The following is a 12417-nucleotide window of genomic DNA, read 5'->3' as shown; positions in this document are numbered from 1 at the left end:
ACACACAGTTCAGCCAGTACTTAGTGATATTCTGAGAAAATACTCTGAGACCAGCTCCCATAGTATCAGTCCTAGTATAAATGACCACTTTGTTAATGATGCCTTACAAGCCCTCAGGAGTACACTCGATGTTGTTGCCCCCTTGAAACCTAAGTTCGTCAGACAAAACCGAGTAGCACCGTGGTTTAACGCTGAAACTCGTTCTCTTAAACGAGAAACCCGTAAGTTGGAAAGAGAATGGCGCCGCTCCGGTTCAGAGCAGTCTCTGGATATCTGGAAACATAGCCTATTAAATTATAAAAAAGCTCTGCGTAGAGCTAGAAGCCAGTACTATTCAACCTTAATATCAGAGAATGGAAACAATCCAAGATTTCTTTTTAGCACTATAGCTAAATTAACTCGCAGTCAGAGCTCAGTAGAACCACATGTTCCTGTTTCTCTCAGCTCTGATGATTTTCTTACATTTTTCGATAGTAAAATCTCAAATATTAGACATAAGTTAAATCAAGTTATTCCTACTATCAGCCCAGAACAGGCTGAAGCGGTAGAAATGGAGGCATCCATAGAAACCTCTGTAACATTAGACTGCTTCACTGCTGTGGATCAAGCGGAAATAACATCAATTATTACATCCTCCAAATCCTCAACGTGTCTGTTAGACCCAATTCCCACTAGACTTTTTAAAGAAACTTTTCCCCTAATTAATGATCCCATATTAACAATGATAAATGCCTCTCTGGAAACGGGTTACGTGCCACAGTCTTTTAAATATGCAGTTGTTAAACCTCTTCTGAAAAAGCCCAGTTTGGATCCTAGCATCTTGGCCAACTATAGACCGATATCAAACCTGCCCTTTATTTCTAAAATCCTAGAAAGAGTTGTAGTTAAGCAGCTTTACTGCCACCTACAGGACAACAGCCACTTTGAAGACTTTCAGTCGGGGTTTAGACCTCACCACAGTACGCAAACTGCACTAGTTAGAGTCTCTAATGACTTGTTATTGGCCTCAGAAAAGGGACTACTTTCTATTCTGGTCCTGTTGGACCTCAGTGCTGCCTTTGACACTATCGACCACGGTATTTTACTCCATAGATTAGAGCAGGACATAGGGATCAGAGGATCTGCTCTCCAGTGGTTTAAATCCTATCTGTCTGATAGGTATCAGTTCGTTAATGTAAATGGCCATTCCTCTCAGTGCACTCGAGTCAACTATGGAGTCCCACAGGGCTCAGTCTTGGGACCGATCCTGTTTACGCTTTATATGTTACCCCTAGGAAACATAATCAGGAAACACAGCATTAATTTTCATTGTTATGCCGACGATACGCAGTTGTATTTATCCATGAAGCCTGACCAGAATGACCAGATAGAGAAACTGAACGCCTGCATCAGTGACATCAAGACCTGGATGACAATTAATTACCTCCTCTTGAACCCAGAAAAAACTGAGGTCATTATACTAGGTCCTAAAAACCTCAGAGATGCTCTGTCTGCTCAGATAGTCTCCCTGGATGGTATAAGTATAGCCCCCAATTCCACAGTTAGAAACCTTGGGGTTTTACTTGACCAGGATTTATCATTTAAGGCTCATATATCTCAGGCGTGTAGATCTGCCTTTTTTCACCTGCGGAATATTGCTAAGATCAGAAATATACTTTCTAAGAGTGATGCTGAAAAACTCATCCATGCATTTGTTACGTCGAGGCTGGATTACTGTAACTCCTTGTTAGCAGCGTGTCCTAAGAGTTCCTTAAGAAGTCTCCAGCTTGTTCAGAACGCAGCTGCTAGATTGTTAGCTGGAACCAGCAGAAGAGATCACATCACTCCTGTGTTAGTTTCGCTCCATTGGCTCCCAGTTGATTCTAGAATTAAGTTCAAGATCCTCCTGTTAACCTATAAGGCCTTACATGGAATGGCCCCGTCCTATATTAAGGACCTCATAGTCCCTTACCAACCAATCAGAACACTTCGCTCGCAAAATGCAGGACTGCTTGTGGTTCCTAGAATTGGTAAAAGTACGGTTGGAGGTAGAGCGTTTAGCCACCAAGCCCCTGTCTTATGGAATAAACTCCCAGCTCATATAAGAGAGGCCGACTCAGTTTCTACATTCAAAGCTAGACTGAAAACATTCCTCTTTGGACAGGCTTATTGTCAGACTAGTTAGTATTCAGAGATTATTTAACTTAATGTTAGTTTGTTTAAATTAAACTTAATAATAACTATTTCTTTTAAAAGGCTGCTAGAAGTTGAAGCTGGGGTAACTATGGTACACTGGGGTTCTGTCCTCTTTCCTTTTTTACTTCTACCCTTCCTCTCCTCTATTCTTGATCATAATTTATTATTTAGTTCTCCATGCCTCTGTTTGGTGCAGTGCGATTCATGTATTGTCCCTCTTTTCCTCTCCCCTCCTGGGGAGTGGGAGTGCTTCCAGACTCCAGTTGGCTCATCCGTGCTCCAGTTCCTGACCGTTTACCTCGCCTTTGCTCCCGCTCCTACACCTGGCTGTGGATCCTGCCTCTGGCTCATCTCTGGCTCGTCTCTGCTTTGTACCTGACCGAGTACCTCGTCTCTGCTCCTGCTCCTACACCTGGCTGTGGTTCCTGTCTCCGGCTCGACTCGCGCCTTTGACTGTCCCGATAACCACGGCTGGATGAAGCTCGTCTGCTGGACTTTTATATATGTAGTTGTAGATTTAGATAAGTTAATTCTTCTCTAAGATTTCTGGTAAATCGCCTGTCCGTCCTGGGGGAGGATCCCTCCTTCATGTGGGCACCCCTGAGGTTTCTTCGTTTTTTCCGGAATCCGGTTTTTTTGGGAGTTTTTCCTTACCGCGAAGGGGGGTCTAAGGGCAGGGATGCCAGTATAGCTTAGTCAGTTTGTTAGTTCATTTTAGTATTTTTCTATTGAACTCTTTGTATTCGTGATCCTTTTGATTTCATGTTTTACTTCGAAGCCCATCGAGACGACTGTTGTTGTGATTTTGGGCTATACAAATAAAATTGAATTGAATTGAATTGAATATATATATACATATATTTTCATTTTTATTTTACTTTGTCTTACAATTGGTTTCATGTAACATACAAGTTTTTCCAAGATGTATAACCCCAGTTAGGGATGCCCTTTCAGTGCTTTTTCCATAAGTTGACAATGCAACTTTGATTTCTTACTAGCAAGATCCATAAACATGGTTTAAATCAGATGATTTTTTTTCAATTTAACAAATTTGGTTTTGAAATAAACATTGGAAATATTTGAATCACTATGAAATGGAATAATGTTTGTTGCTTTTATGGTAATACTGAGTCACCTCCCATTCACCGAACTGATATGTGAACAAACCACTGACCTCTGTTGGCATGGCAGTAGTGTCCGAAAATGTTTCTCCATTTCTTGTTTTCATCAAGGCAACCAAACACGTATTATTGTTCTAAATTGCCATCTGTTGAAAACCTAAAGCTTAAGGTAGAAATTGGGTCAGTGACAGGCCAAGCATCTGAGACAAAACACAGTCTCTTAATCTTCCGAGCGTGAATATTTTGATAGCCCCCAATGATTTTTTCGAGAGAAAAACAAAAATATTTAAAGTAATGTTTTAATAAAAGATAGATAAATATTTCCATAAAAATGGAACTATGAAAACTTATTTAAAGGAATGAGCACAAACCTCAAAAAGCTGAAAAAATTAGAAAAAAAGGCCAAATTAATTAAAAAGATTTTTATAACTCTTCTTTTATATAACGGTATATTATTACTGTTATTATTATTAGTAGTATCAGAAATGGAGAAAAACAACAGTTTATACATGTTTTGCTTTTAGTAGATATTCAAACTGATAAAAAATAATTTCTAATCCAACTGTCAAAAAAATGTTAGTATTATAATTTTAATGGAGACATGTTGGCAGCATCATTGGCCTCAGCGCTGGCTGTGCACTCACCTCACGTTTGCTTGATGTTGAAAACTTATTACAGCTGGACAGATTACAGACACACAAGCACGCTGACACAGACCAAAATCTGTCGTGCTTTCACCAAATATGTTTTCTTCACTTACTTCACATCAATGCAAACATTTTTTTCTTCAATCTTTTTTTAAACTTCTTTTTTTTTAGGGGTTCTTAAAATGTTTCTCATGTATTTTTTTCCTTTGGATTAAATAGTGCAAGAAAAGTATCTGCACTACTCTAAAGGTTGGCAGCTGTCTTCATGGAATCCAATTAAAAATAGCTTAGTGCAAACCAAACCCTCATCCAACCAGCCCTGCCCCCAGCTGCACCCCCCATTCTCTATTTACCCCCAACGAGGGATGATTAGCAGCTCTTTCATCTCGCTTGACTAGCATATTTATCACTTCTCCATGTAGCGCTTCGCTGCACAGCATGAGCATCGTTCAGGTCTTTTCTGTTTGACTGCATGCTCCTCTGGCGGAGACACTGGAGCGTCTCCCACACTACACGCCGGGCCTGCTGTTCTGGATGTTGGTGAACAGCAGGGCCTCTGGAGCAGAATGATCATTTCACTCTAATGGGTAATTCTGCTTCTGCAGATAATCCAAATCCAATAATCTGCTGGAATAAGTGCAGCTTTCATTGAACTTCATTTGATTAGGTTTAAGAGGAAAATTCCTTTCTTATGTACAACATTAAATTTTATACTAAAGATTAAATGTTTTCATTTGAAAAAAAAAAACCCATCTCAAATGGACGTTTTGCCACTCATCCAAGTAATTTCATCAATCTGAGTGGTGCAGGATTCAGTCTATATTCGTGTCCTACAGGTGGGAAACCCACATTCCAGCAAACCCCACACCCAATGACCATGTGAAGGGGCTAAGATGAGTTATAAAATCTGAAAGAACGGCCAGACCAGGGACAGAAATGTGGAGTGTTTTGGTACCCTGGAATCTGGACAAAAATATGTCAATATTGATTTGAAGTTTATGTATTTTGATCTCATTTTAGTCTCAATTGCACTGATTGACTGATGTCCCTCAGGGGGAAAAAATGCAAATTAGAAAAATGCTCCATACATGTGATGTAGGAATGATCGGAAAAATGAATGTTCGATACGGAAAACACACATGAATGTCAGAAAAACAACAAATCTTCCAACACCACATGAATGAAGGATCACTTTCTGCACCTGAGCAAAGATATATTTGTTTTTAGTGCACCATCTATATTGAGACACTAAAATTACAGGGAATGTAAAACATTAACAAGGATTATTAATGTCAATTATTCCAGTTTGGCGGGCTAGATTAAATAGTTTGAACGGCCACACATGGCCCCTGGACTGTACACCCCTGGGCAAGGGGCATTACCAGAGGAGAGGCGAATGCTCTGGTTTCTCATCTTGCCATCCATTTGCAGGAATGTGAGTATCTCACCTAGAGGATGCAAATGTTACAAAGATACAAATGTGCACCACTCAGACGGATGAAGCCACTTGAATGAGCAGCAAAACCTTTTAGAGAAGAAGATTTTAAGTCCAGTTGCTATAACTCAACTTCAAGATCCACACCTGATGAAGAAGAATCTTTACTGACTGTTTGCTTTTTCTTTTGAGAAGTCTTCCATCATGAACAGCTGGTTTAAGATTGTAAAACTGCATTACGTGATCAAATTTAAGACCAAACGTTGACCAGGCCACCAAGTGACTTTGCTGGTGTGCTCAGATCATTGGCTGCATAAGAGAACTGGACTGAGAGACCCCTACCCCCCGACATTCCAAATGGGCTCCAAGAAGCCAAAATCCCAAAGACTTATTTTGAGAAATAAACAGCTATTACTTAGCCATCAGAATAACCATTCTTGCTCTGATACTTTGTCTTAACATATTCTTGCTGATCAACATTTTTTTTAAATATTTTTACTTTATCGCAAGTTATTCAGGTTATAAACTTACCAATCGAATGCCTCAGTAAAAGCATGTGGTGCCCGCTGGCCCCCACCTCTAGCGTTTGAATTGTTTTATTGACAGATTCTGCCGATCCCGCTTTGAGTGGCAGGCGCGTTGACTTCCAACAAGCTTACTCCTGATTGGTGACAGTTGTTGCCATCGAAATGCTCCAACATGGTGATTTCCGTATCGCAGAAAAATGATGAATGATTGGCTTCATTCCGCTGGTGCCACAAGCAAGACATTTTCATTGTGTGATGTCACACTCGGTCAGCCCAGTTCTGCTATATAGTAAATGGTTTAGATCAGGGGTGTCAGACTCCAGGCCTCAAGGGCCTGCTGGTTTTCCAGAAATCCTGCCTTATTTCCTGCTTATTATCTGGATCAGATGTGTTTAAGGAGATTCAATGGCAGGTTGTTTGGAAAACATGTTGGACACCGGCCCCCAAGCCCTGGATTCTGACACCCCTAGTTTAGATCAATGTTCTGCTTCAGAACTCAGGAGAATTTGAGCTTAAGCCCATAGAACATTCTCATTTAAAATGTTCCAGTAGAGCTCACAATTTAAGCTTCTGGCAAACAATTCATGTTTGCAGTGCCCAGACTACCACACTGCCACCACCGTGTTTGACTGTTGGTGTAATTGTTTTAGCCCTTTTCTAAATGCTATTATGGCTTACAGTCTCTAATAAAGAGCAGAGTTTGGACTGGCTTTACCCATTTCAGTAATACAGAACTGCTGTCACACACTTAACCTCTCCTGTTCAACCGTAGAATATAAAGGTTGTCTTTTTCTTTCTTCTGCCAATAAATGGCAAGAACAGCTTCCTGCTATAAACAAAGAGAATGATATCTGAGCCATGCAGAGCACCTCAAGCTGACAACTTTTAATTACCTTCCTCAGCTCCTCTTCTTCTCTCATTATCCCTCTGTCTTTAACTCACTCTGGGATTATGCCACTCACTTATCCGAATACTTCAAAAGAACTTTACTCTGGGTATTTAAAACATAGTCAGATGCCATTTAGTTTTCAAAAGAAAGTGTATTTTAAAAGCGCTCACGTCTGTAGATGAAACAATGTGCTTGTAAAAAAACAAACTCTTATTTGCTCATTTTGCATTTGAATGCATTAGTGGGAATGGGTTTAAAGTCTAATCTAATAGAAATAGATGTCAGCTGAGACAATCTTGATGTCACCAAATGTTTTGTAGAAATGGGCCGTCAGTTGAGCGATCAGAATGCAAGACACTTGCGTGGCAGAACTGTAGTCCCAACTGTATGTGTTTGATACTGTTAATCCCAGTCTGCTCTGCAATTTACAGTTAAACATAATGTGATTATAGAGGCTTTGAAGTGGTGTTCAGAATTATCTCTAGTGGACTGCAGCTTCTAGTTTCTTCAGTATTCACAGAGTTCGAACTCCTGACTGTGAAGAGTTTAAATTCAGCGAATAAAAGCAGAACAGATGGTGCTTTTACTGTCTTTCTCTGCTCAAATCCATGTACGGTTTAAATGTTTTGGGACATTAAAGTGACCAAAATTAACTTTTTTTTTGTTCAAATTATTGCGAAATTATTAAGAAAATTTAGACATTGCCAGAACTCTAACCTTTATAAAACCCTGCGTTTTCTTTTTTGTTCGATATAAACCTGTTTTTATGAACAGTAAAATATTTAGTGATGAATCGTATGCAGTAATACTTTACAGTTAACTGCTTAACTGTCAGCAAAACCCCTTTGGTGACTACCGGTAGTTATAAATAGGAGCAGCTCTATTTCACTAAATTAATATTGTGTTTTGTAGATAGAACAAAAAAAATAAAAGACAGATGAAACAAAGTGTATAGTGTTTGGTAATAGAAAACCAGCACAACGGTGAAACTGATGATTAAGGATACACCGATTAAAAGGGTACAAGTGTTTACATTTCTTGGTATTGTGATTGACCACTAATTAAGATGGATAGCCCAGATTGCAAAATTTTACTAGAGCAATATCAAGGAGTATAGGGATCCTAAACAATGTTAAAAATGTTCTGAATAATAATACTACGTACATACTATATTGTGTATTTTGACTGCCTTGCTTCAACTATGGAATTGAGGTATGGGGAACCACCTTCAAAAGCACTATACAGCCATTACGCACAAAAAAAAAACAATTTCATAAAGTGAGTTATAAAGAGCACGCCAGCCTTTAAGTCTATAATTTTCTTTAAATTTATGCTTAAAATTTGTCAAGAATGGAGGTGGGAATTAATAAGTTTTCTTCTACCCCCTGATTTTTCCCACTCCTCCTAGAAGCCATCCTGTTTATGCTTTACATGCTGCCCTTAGGAAATATAATCAAAAAACACAGCATTAATTTTCACTGTTATGCAGATGATACGCAGTTGTATTTATCCATTAAACCTGACCACAATGACCCTATAGAGAAACTTAAAGCCTGCATCAGAGACATCAAGACCTGGATGACAAATAATTACCTCCTCCTGAACCCTGAAAAAGCTGAGGTCATTATACTAGGTTCTAAAAACCTCAGTGATGCTCTGTCTGATCAGATAGTCTCCCTGGATGGTGTAAGTATAGCCCCATTTCCTCTGTTAGAAACCTTGGGGTTTTATTTGACCAGGATTTATCATTTAAGGTTTACATATCACATTAGTGTAAAACTCCATTTTTTCACATGCACTGTAAACCCGGACAGTACAATGAGCTCAAAAGTTTTATAATCATAGAACTCAAAAGAAGCAACCAAGTCAAGTCAACTCAAACCTATAAGCCAATTCAACTAGCAGGAACTAGCAGAAGAGAACACATCACTCCTGTGTTAACTTTCCTTCACTGGCTCCCGGTTGAATCTAGAATAAAGTTACAAATCCTCCTGCTAACCTATAAGGCCTTAAATGGGACGAGAATATCCTACATTAAAGATCTCATGGTGCCTTACCAACCAAACAGAACACTTCGCTCACAAAATGCAGGACTGCTTGTGGTTCCTAGAGTTAATAAAAGTAGAGTTGGAGGTAGAGCCTTTAGCCACCAAGCCCCTGTCTTATGGAAAAAGCTCCCAGCTCATGTAAGAGAGGCCGACACAATTTCTAGATTCAAAGTTAGGCTAAAAACATTCCTCTTTGAACAGGCTTGTTGCCAGGCTAGCTAGTAATCAGAGAATATTTTACTTATTGATTCCCCTACCTCACCAACTGTAATAAAGTTTGGGGGAATAATTACAATTTTCATTCCATCCATTATACATTATACATCCATTTGCCATATCTCTCCGCAGAGGGAAGATGGTTTCCTAACCCGGACCAGGACGGCCCATTTCTTCTGCTTAGATTAATACTATTAATACTGATATGCTAAAAATGTTGAGCTGATTTTCTATTAATACATCATTATTGCCATCCGCTATAAGTGCCATAGTGCATGCAAATTACTATTACCATGTTTGAATCAAATTTGAGTAGTAATTAGTTGTTAGTAGGTTGCTAGGAGTTAGAAGCTGGGGAAAGTATGGTGCACTGGGGTTCTGTCTTCTATTCTCATCTACTTCTCTCCTCCTCTTCTCTATTCTTAATCATTTATTTATCAGTTAGTTCTCCATGCCTCTGTTTGGTACAGAGCAACTCATACGTTGTGGCCCCCCAATTCCATCTGGATGAAGCCCATCTGCTACACTATTCAGTTATTTAAGATCATTCTTCTCTAAGAGTCCTGGTACATTGCCTGTCCGTCTTGGGAGAATATCCCTCCTTCATGCGGACACCCCTGAGGTTTTTTTCTCCGTTTTGTTTTACCTGAAACTGTTTTTTGTTTTTTTTATTTTATGGTTTTTCCTTACCGAGAAGGAGGGTCTAAAGGCACGGTTGCCCAGTTTAGGTTAGTCTGTTTACTTTAGTTTAGCCATAACCTATTGAACTTTACTATTGATTTCATGTTTTTGTACAATTATCGGTATGAAGCCCGTTGAGATGACTCTTGTTGTAATATTGGGCTCTATAAATAAAATGGAATTGAATTGAATTCAATTTTTTGAGCACTTTAGGTCCAACTATTTTAATTGCATTTGAAAATAAAATTATATTGAATCCAAATTTCGAATAAATATTCAATACATAAAGATATGCACTAAAATACACACTATAATCTGCACATGCAAACTATTAACAATCAGTTTCTAGTTGGTTAAACTATAAGACTACAGCAGTCTGGATCTGCTAAGTTTGGCAAAAAAAGCACAACGAGTGTAATTTTTGTCTATATTGTGAGGATTGAAGAAGTTAACAGTAGCCTGGAGCTCTTTGAAATGTACATTTTTAAGATAATAATTGCATAAAGGATGTAGAAACGTTTCCTTCTTCGTGTGATGTTTGAGTTTATCACCAAAGCCTTGGCAGAAAGTGGGAAGAATACGCTCCAACTCCTTCACAAGCTGGAATTCCACTGACAGCGGTTGGAGGTTGCCTTTGAGCACCGCAGAGCCTCTCTTGACAGATGCTCGGCGCTTTTAATTCCCGACACGTAAATGGAAAGCCGCGTTCCTCTGTACGTTAATCAGCATTTGTCCTTATTCAAAGCTCGACGTGACAATCCAGATGTGCGTGTTGGTTCGCCATGGTCCTCTTATATAACAGCTGGATTTGCAGGGAGAGTTCCAAGCGCCAGCTTAAGCATGATTTATTTGCCTTGATGCTGCGGGTCATTTCTATAAAAGATATCTAACACTTTCTGGGTTCCACCTGCAGGTGTAGAAAAACTCAAAGCCTGTGAGGGTTTTAAGAAGTTTTGCACTTGGTTTGCAGAAGTCTGAAGTAGGGTTTTCACTTGAACATGAACTGGAAGTGAAAGTAAAAGCAGGTTGTTGTTGCTTTTAGCAGAAGTGACAGCATCTGGGTCACTTTTTGTTGGATTATTTCTAACGCTATGTCAATGAAGGTTCTCATTCATCCAGGCGCATTGTGTTCAAGTTAAATCATTTTGGGTATGTGACCTACTTAAAGAAGCAGCTGGGATAGGCTCCAGCAACTCATCTTATCAACACAAAAAGGGTATAAATGATGGACGAAAGGAATCAGAACATATAAATCATATTTGTTGTTTGTCGTGTGACATTGAGATCTACCAACGTTTTCACTTTACAGGGGGGAGGGGGGTGATCAGAGTCATATCCAGGTGGTAAAAATAGAAGTCTTATGAGCCAAATATGAGGGTTTATGTGGATCAGACGGAATTAGCCACACATTTTTCCATAACTCTTTTCAAGAGATGAACTCTAAATGTTTCGCTTATTTCTTATTAGTTCACCAACCGAAAAGAGACAGGTGGCTGTTTGTTGGTGGATTCTCCAACCATGTAAATATAGCAATGAATGTGTAGTTCAGGAATGTGGCTGGGGCAGAAGAGTGCAGAGCTTACACCTTTTGAACTGAGTCAACTGAACCAAACTTTTCACACATATGTTGTAACTCTGCCTGTCACAGCGATTCTAAATAAATTTGACCAGATAGAAACCAAACCAATGTGGGACGTATTTTTGTGTGACATTATAGAGGTCATAAATAGCAAGGCAAAAAACAGAGGAGGTGCTAAATGACCTCAAGGAGTTTCAAACTTCTTACAAATTAAACCATTTGTGATTCTGATCACAGTCTGCATGGATCATGTGAAAGATTGTGTGAAAGAAATTCAAGGCTTAACATTTCTCCTTGACATTTAAATACAAAAAACTTTTTTTGAACTACAACTCTGTCAGTATAGTTGTCAGAATAACCGTTGTTACTGTGATACCTTTTTTCCCCCACTATTTTTTCTGCAGTGTAAGTTATTTAAGATATAATTTGGCCAATCAGAGGCCTAAATAAAATTAAGTGGTGTCTCACTGAATGTTTACAGCATTTGATTGACAGATTCTCCTGAGCCGCTCTCAACTAGTAAGGGTGTGGCCTTCCAGCAAGCTCACTCCTGATTGGTGAGAGTGGTTGCCATTGAAATGTTGACCCAGACTGACTTGCTTATAGACGTCGTCTGGCTTCGACATGGCGACATCTGTGTTGTGTAAAAATGGCGACTAAGCTGACTTTACTTCATGAGATCTGAAAGTAAGCCATGTTTAATGGGTGACGTCCCACTCGCTCGGTCCAGTTCTCATATACAGTGAATGATTCTGCCTAATGACAGTGGTTACTGTAACACATGGAGTTTAGTCAGCAAAGAAGTCCGAGAGATTAATTCGAAATTAAATGTTGTTTTTGATAACTAGGAATAAATAATTCCTGTTTAAGATGCATGTTTATGACATGCATCATATACCATAAATACAACAAATAAAATGTTTTGCTTTTTTTTATCCCTTTAGTGGGGCAACTAGTATTTTTAGAAAAGCAATGGATGACAACATAGACATTTGAAGTCTGATTTTTCTTTTTTAAAGAGACAATCATCTGCTTTCACACTGGAGTTTTCAATTTTACTTTTATCACATTATAGGAAAGAAAAAGGCAAAATAAAAGA

This window comes from Oryzias latipes, chromosome 12 (genome assembly GCF_002234675.1).
Source record: "Oryzias latipes chromosome 12, ASM223467v1".
In the NCBI taxonomy this organism is placed as follows: Eukaryota; Metazoa; Chordata; class Actinopteri; order Beloniformes; family Adrianichthyidae; genus Oryzias; species Oryzias latipes.
Note: the sequence above shows the minus strand (reverse complement) of the source record.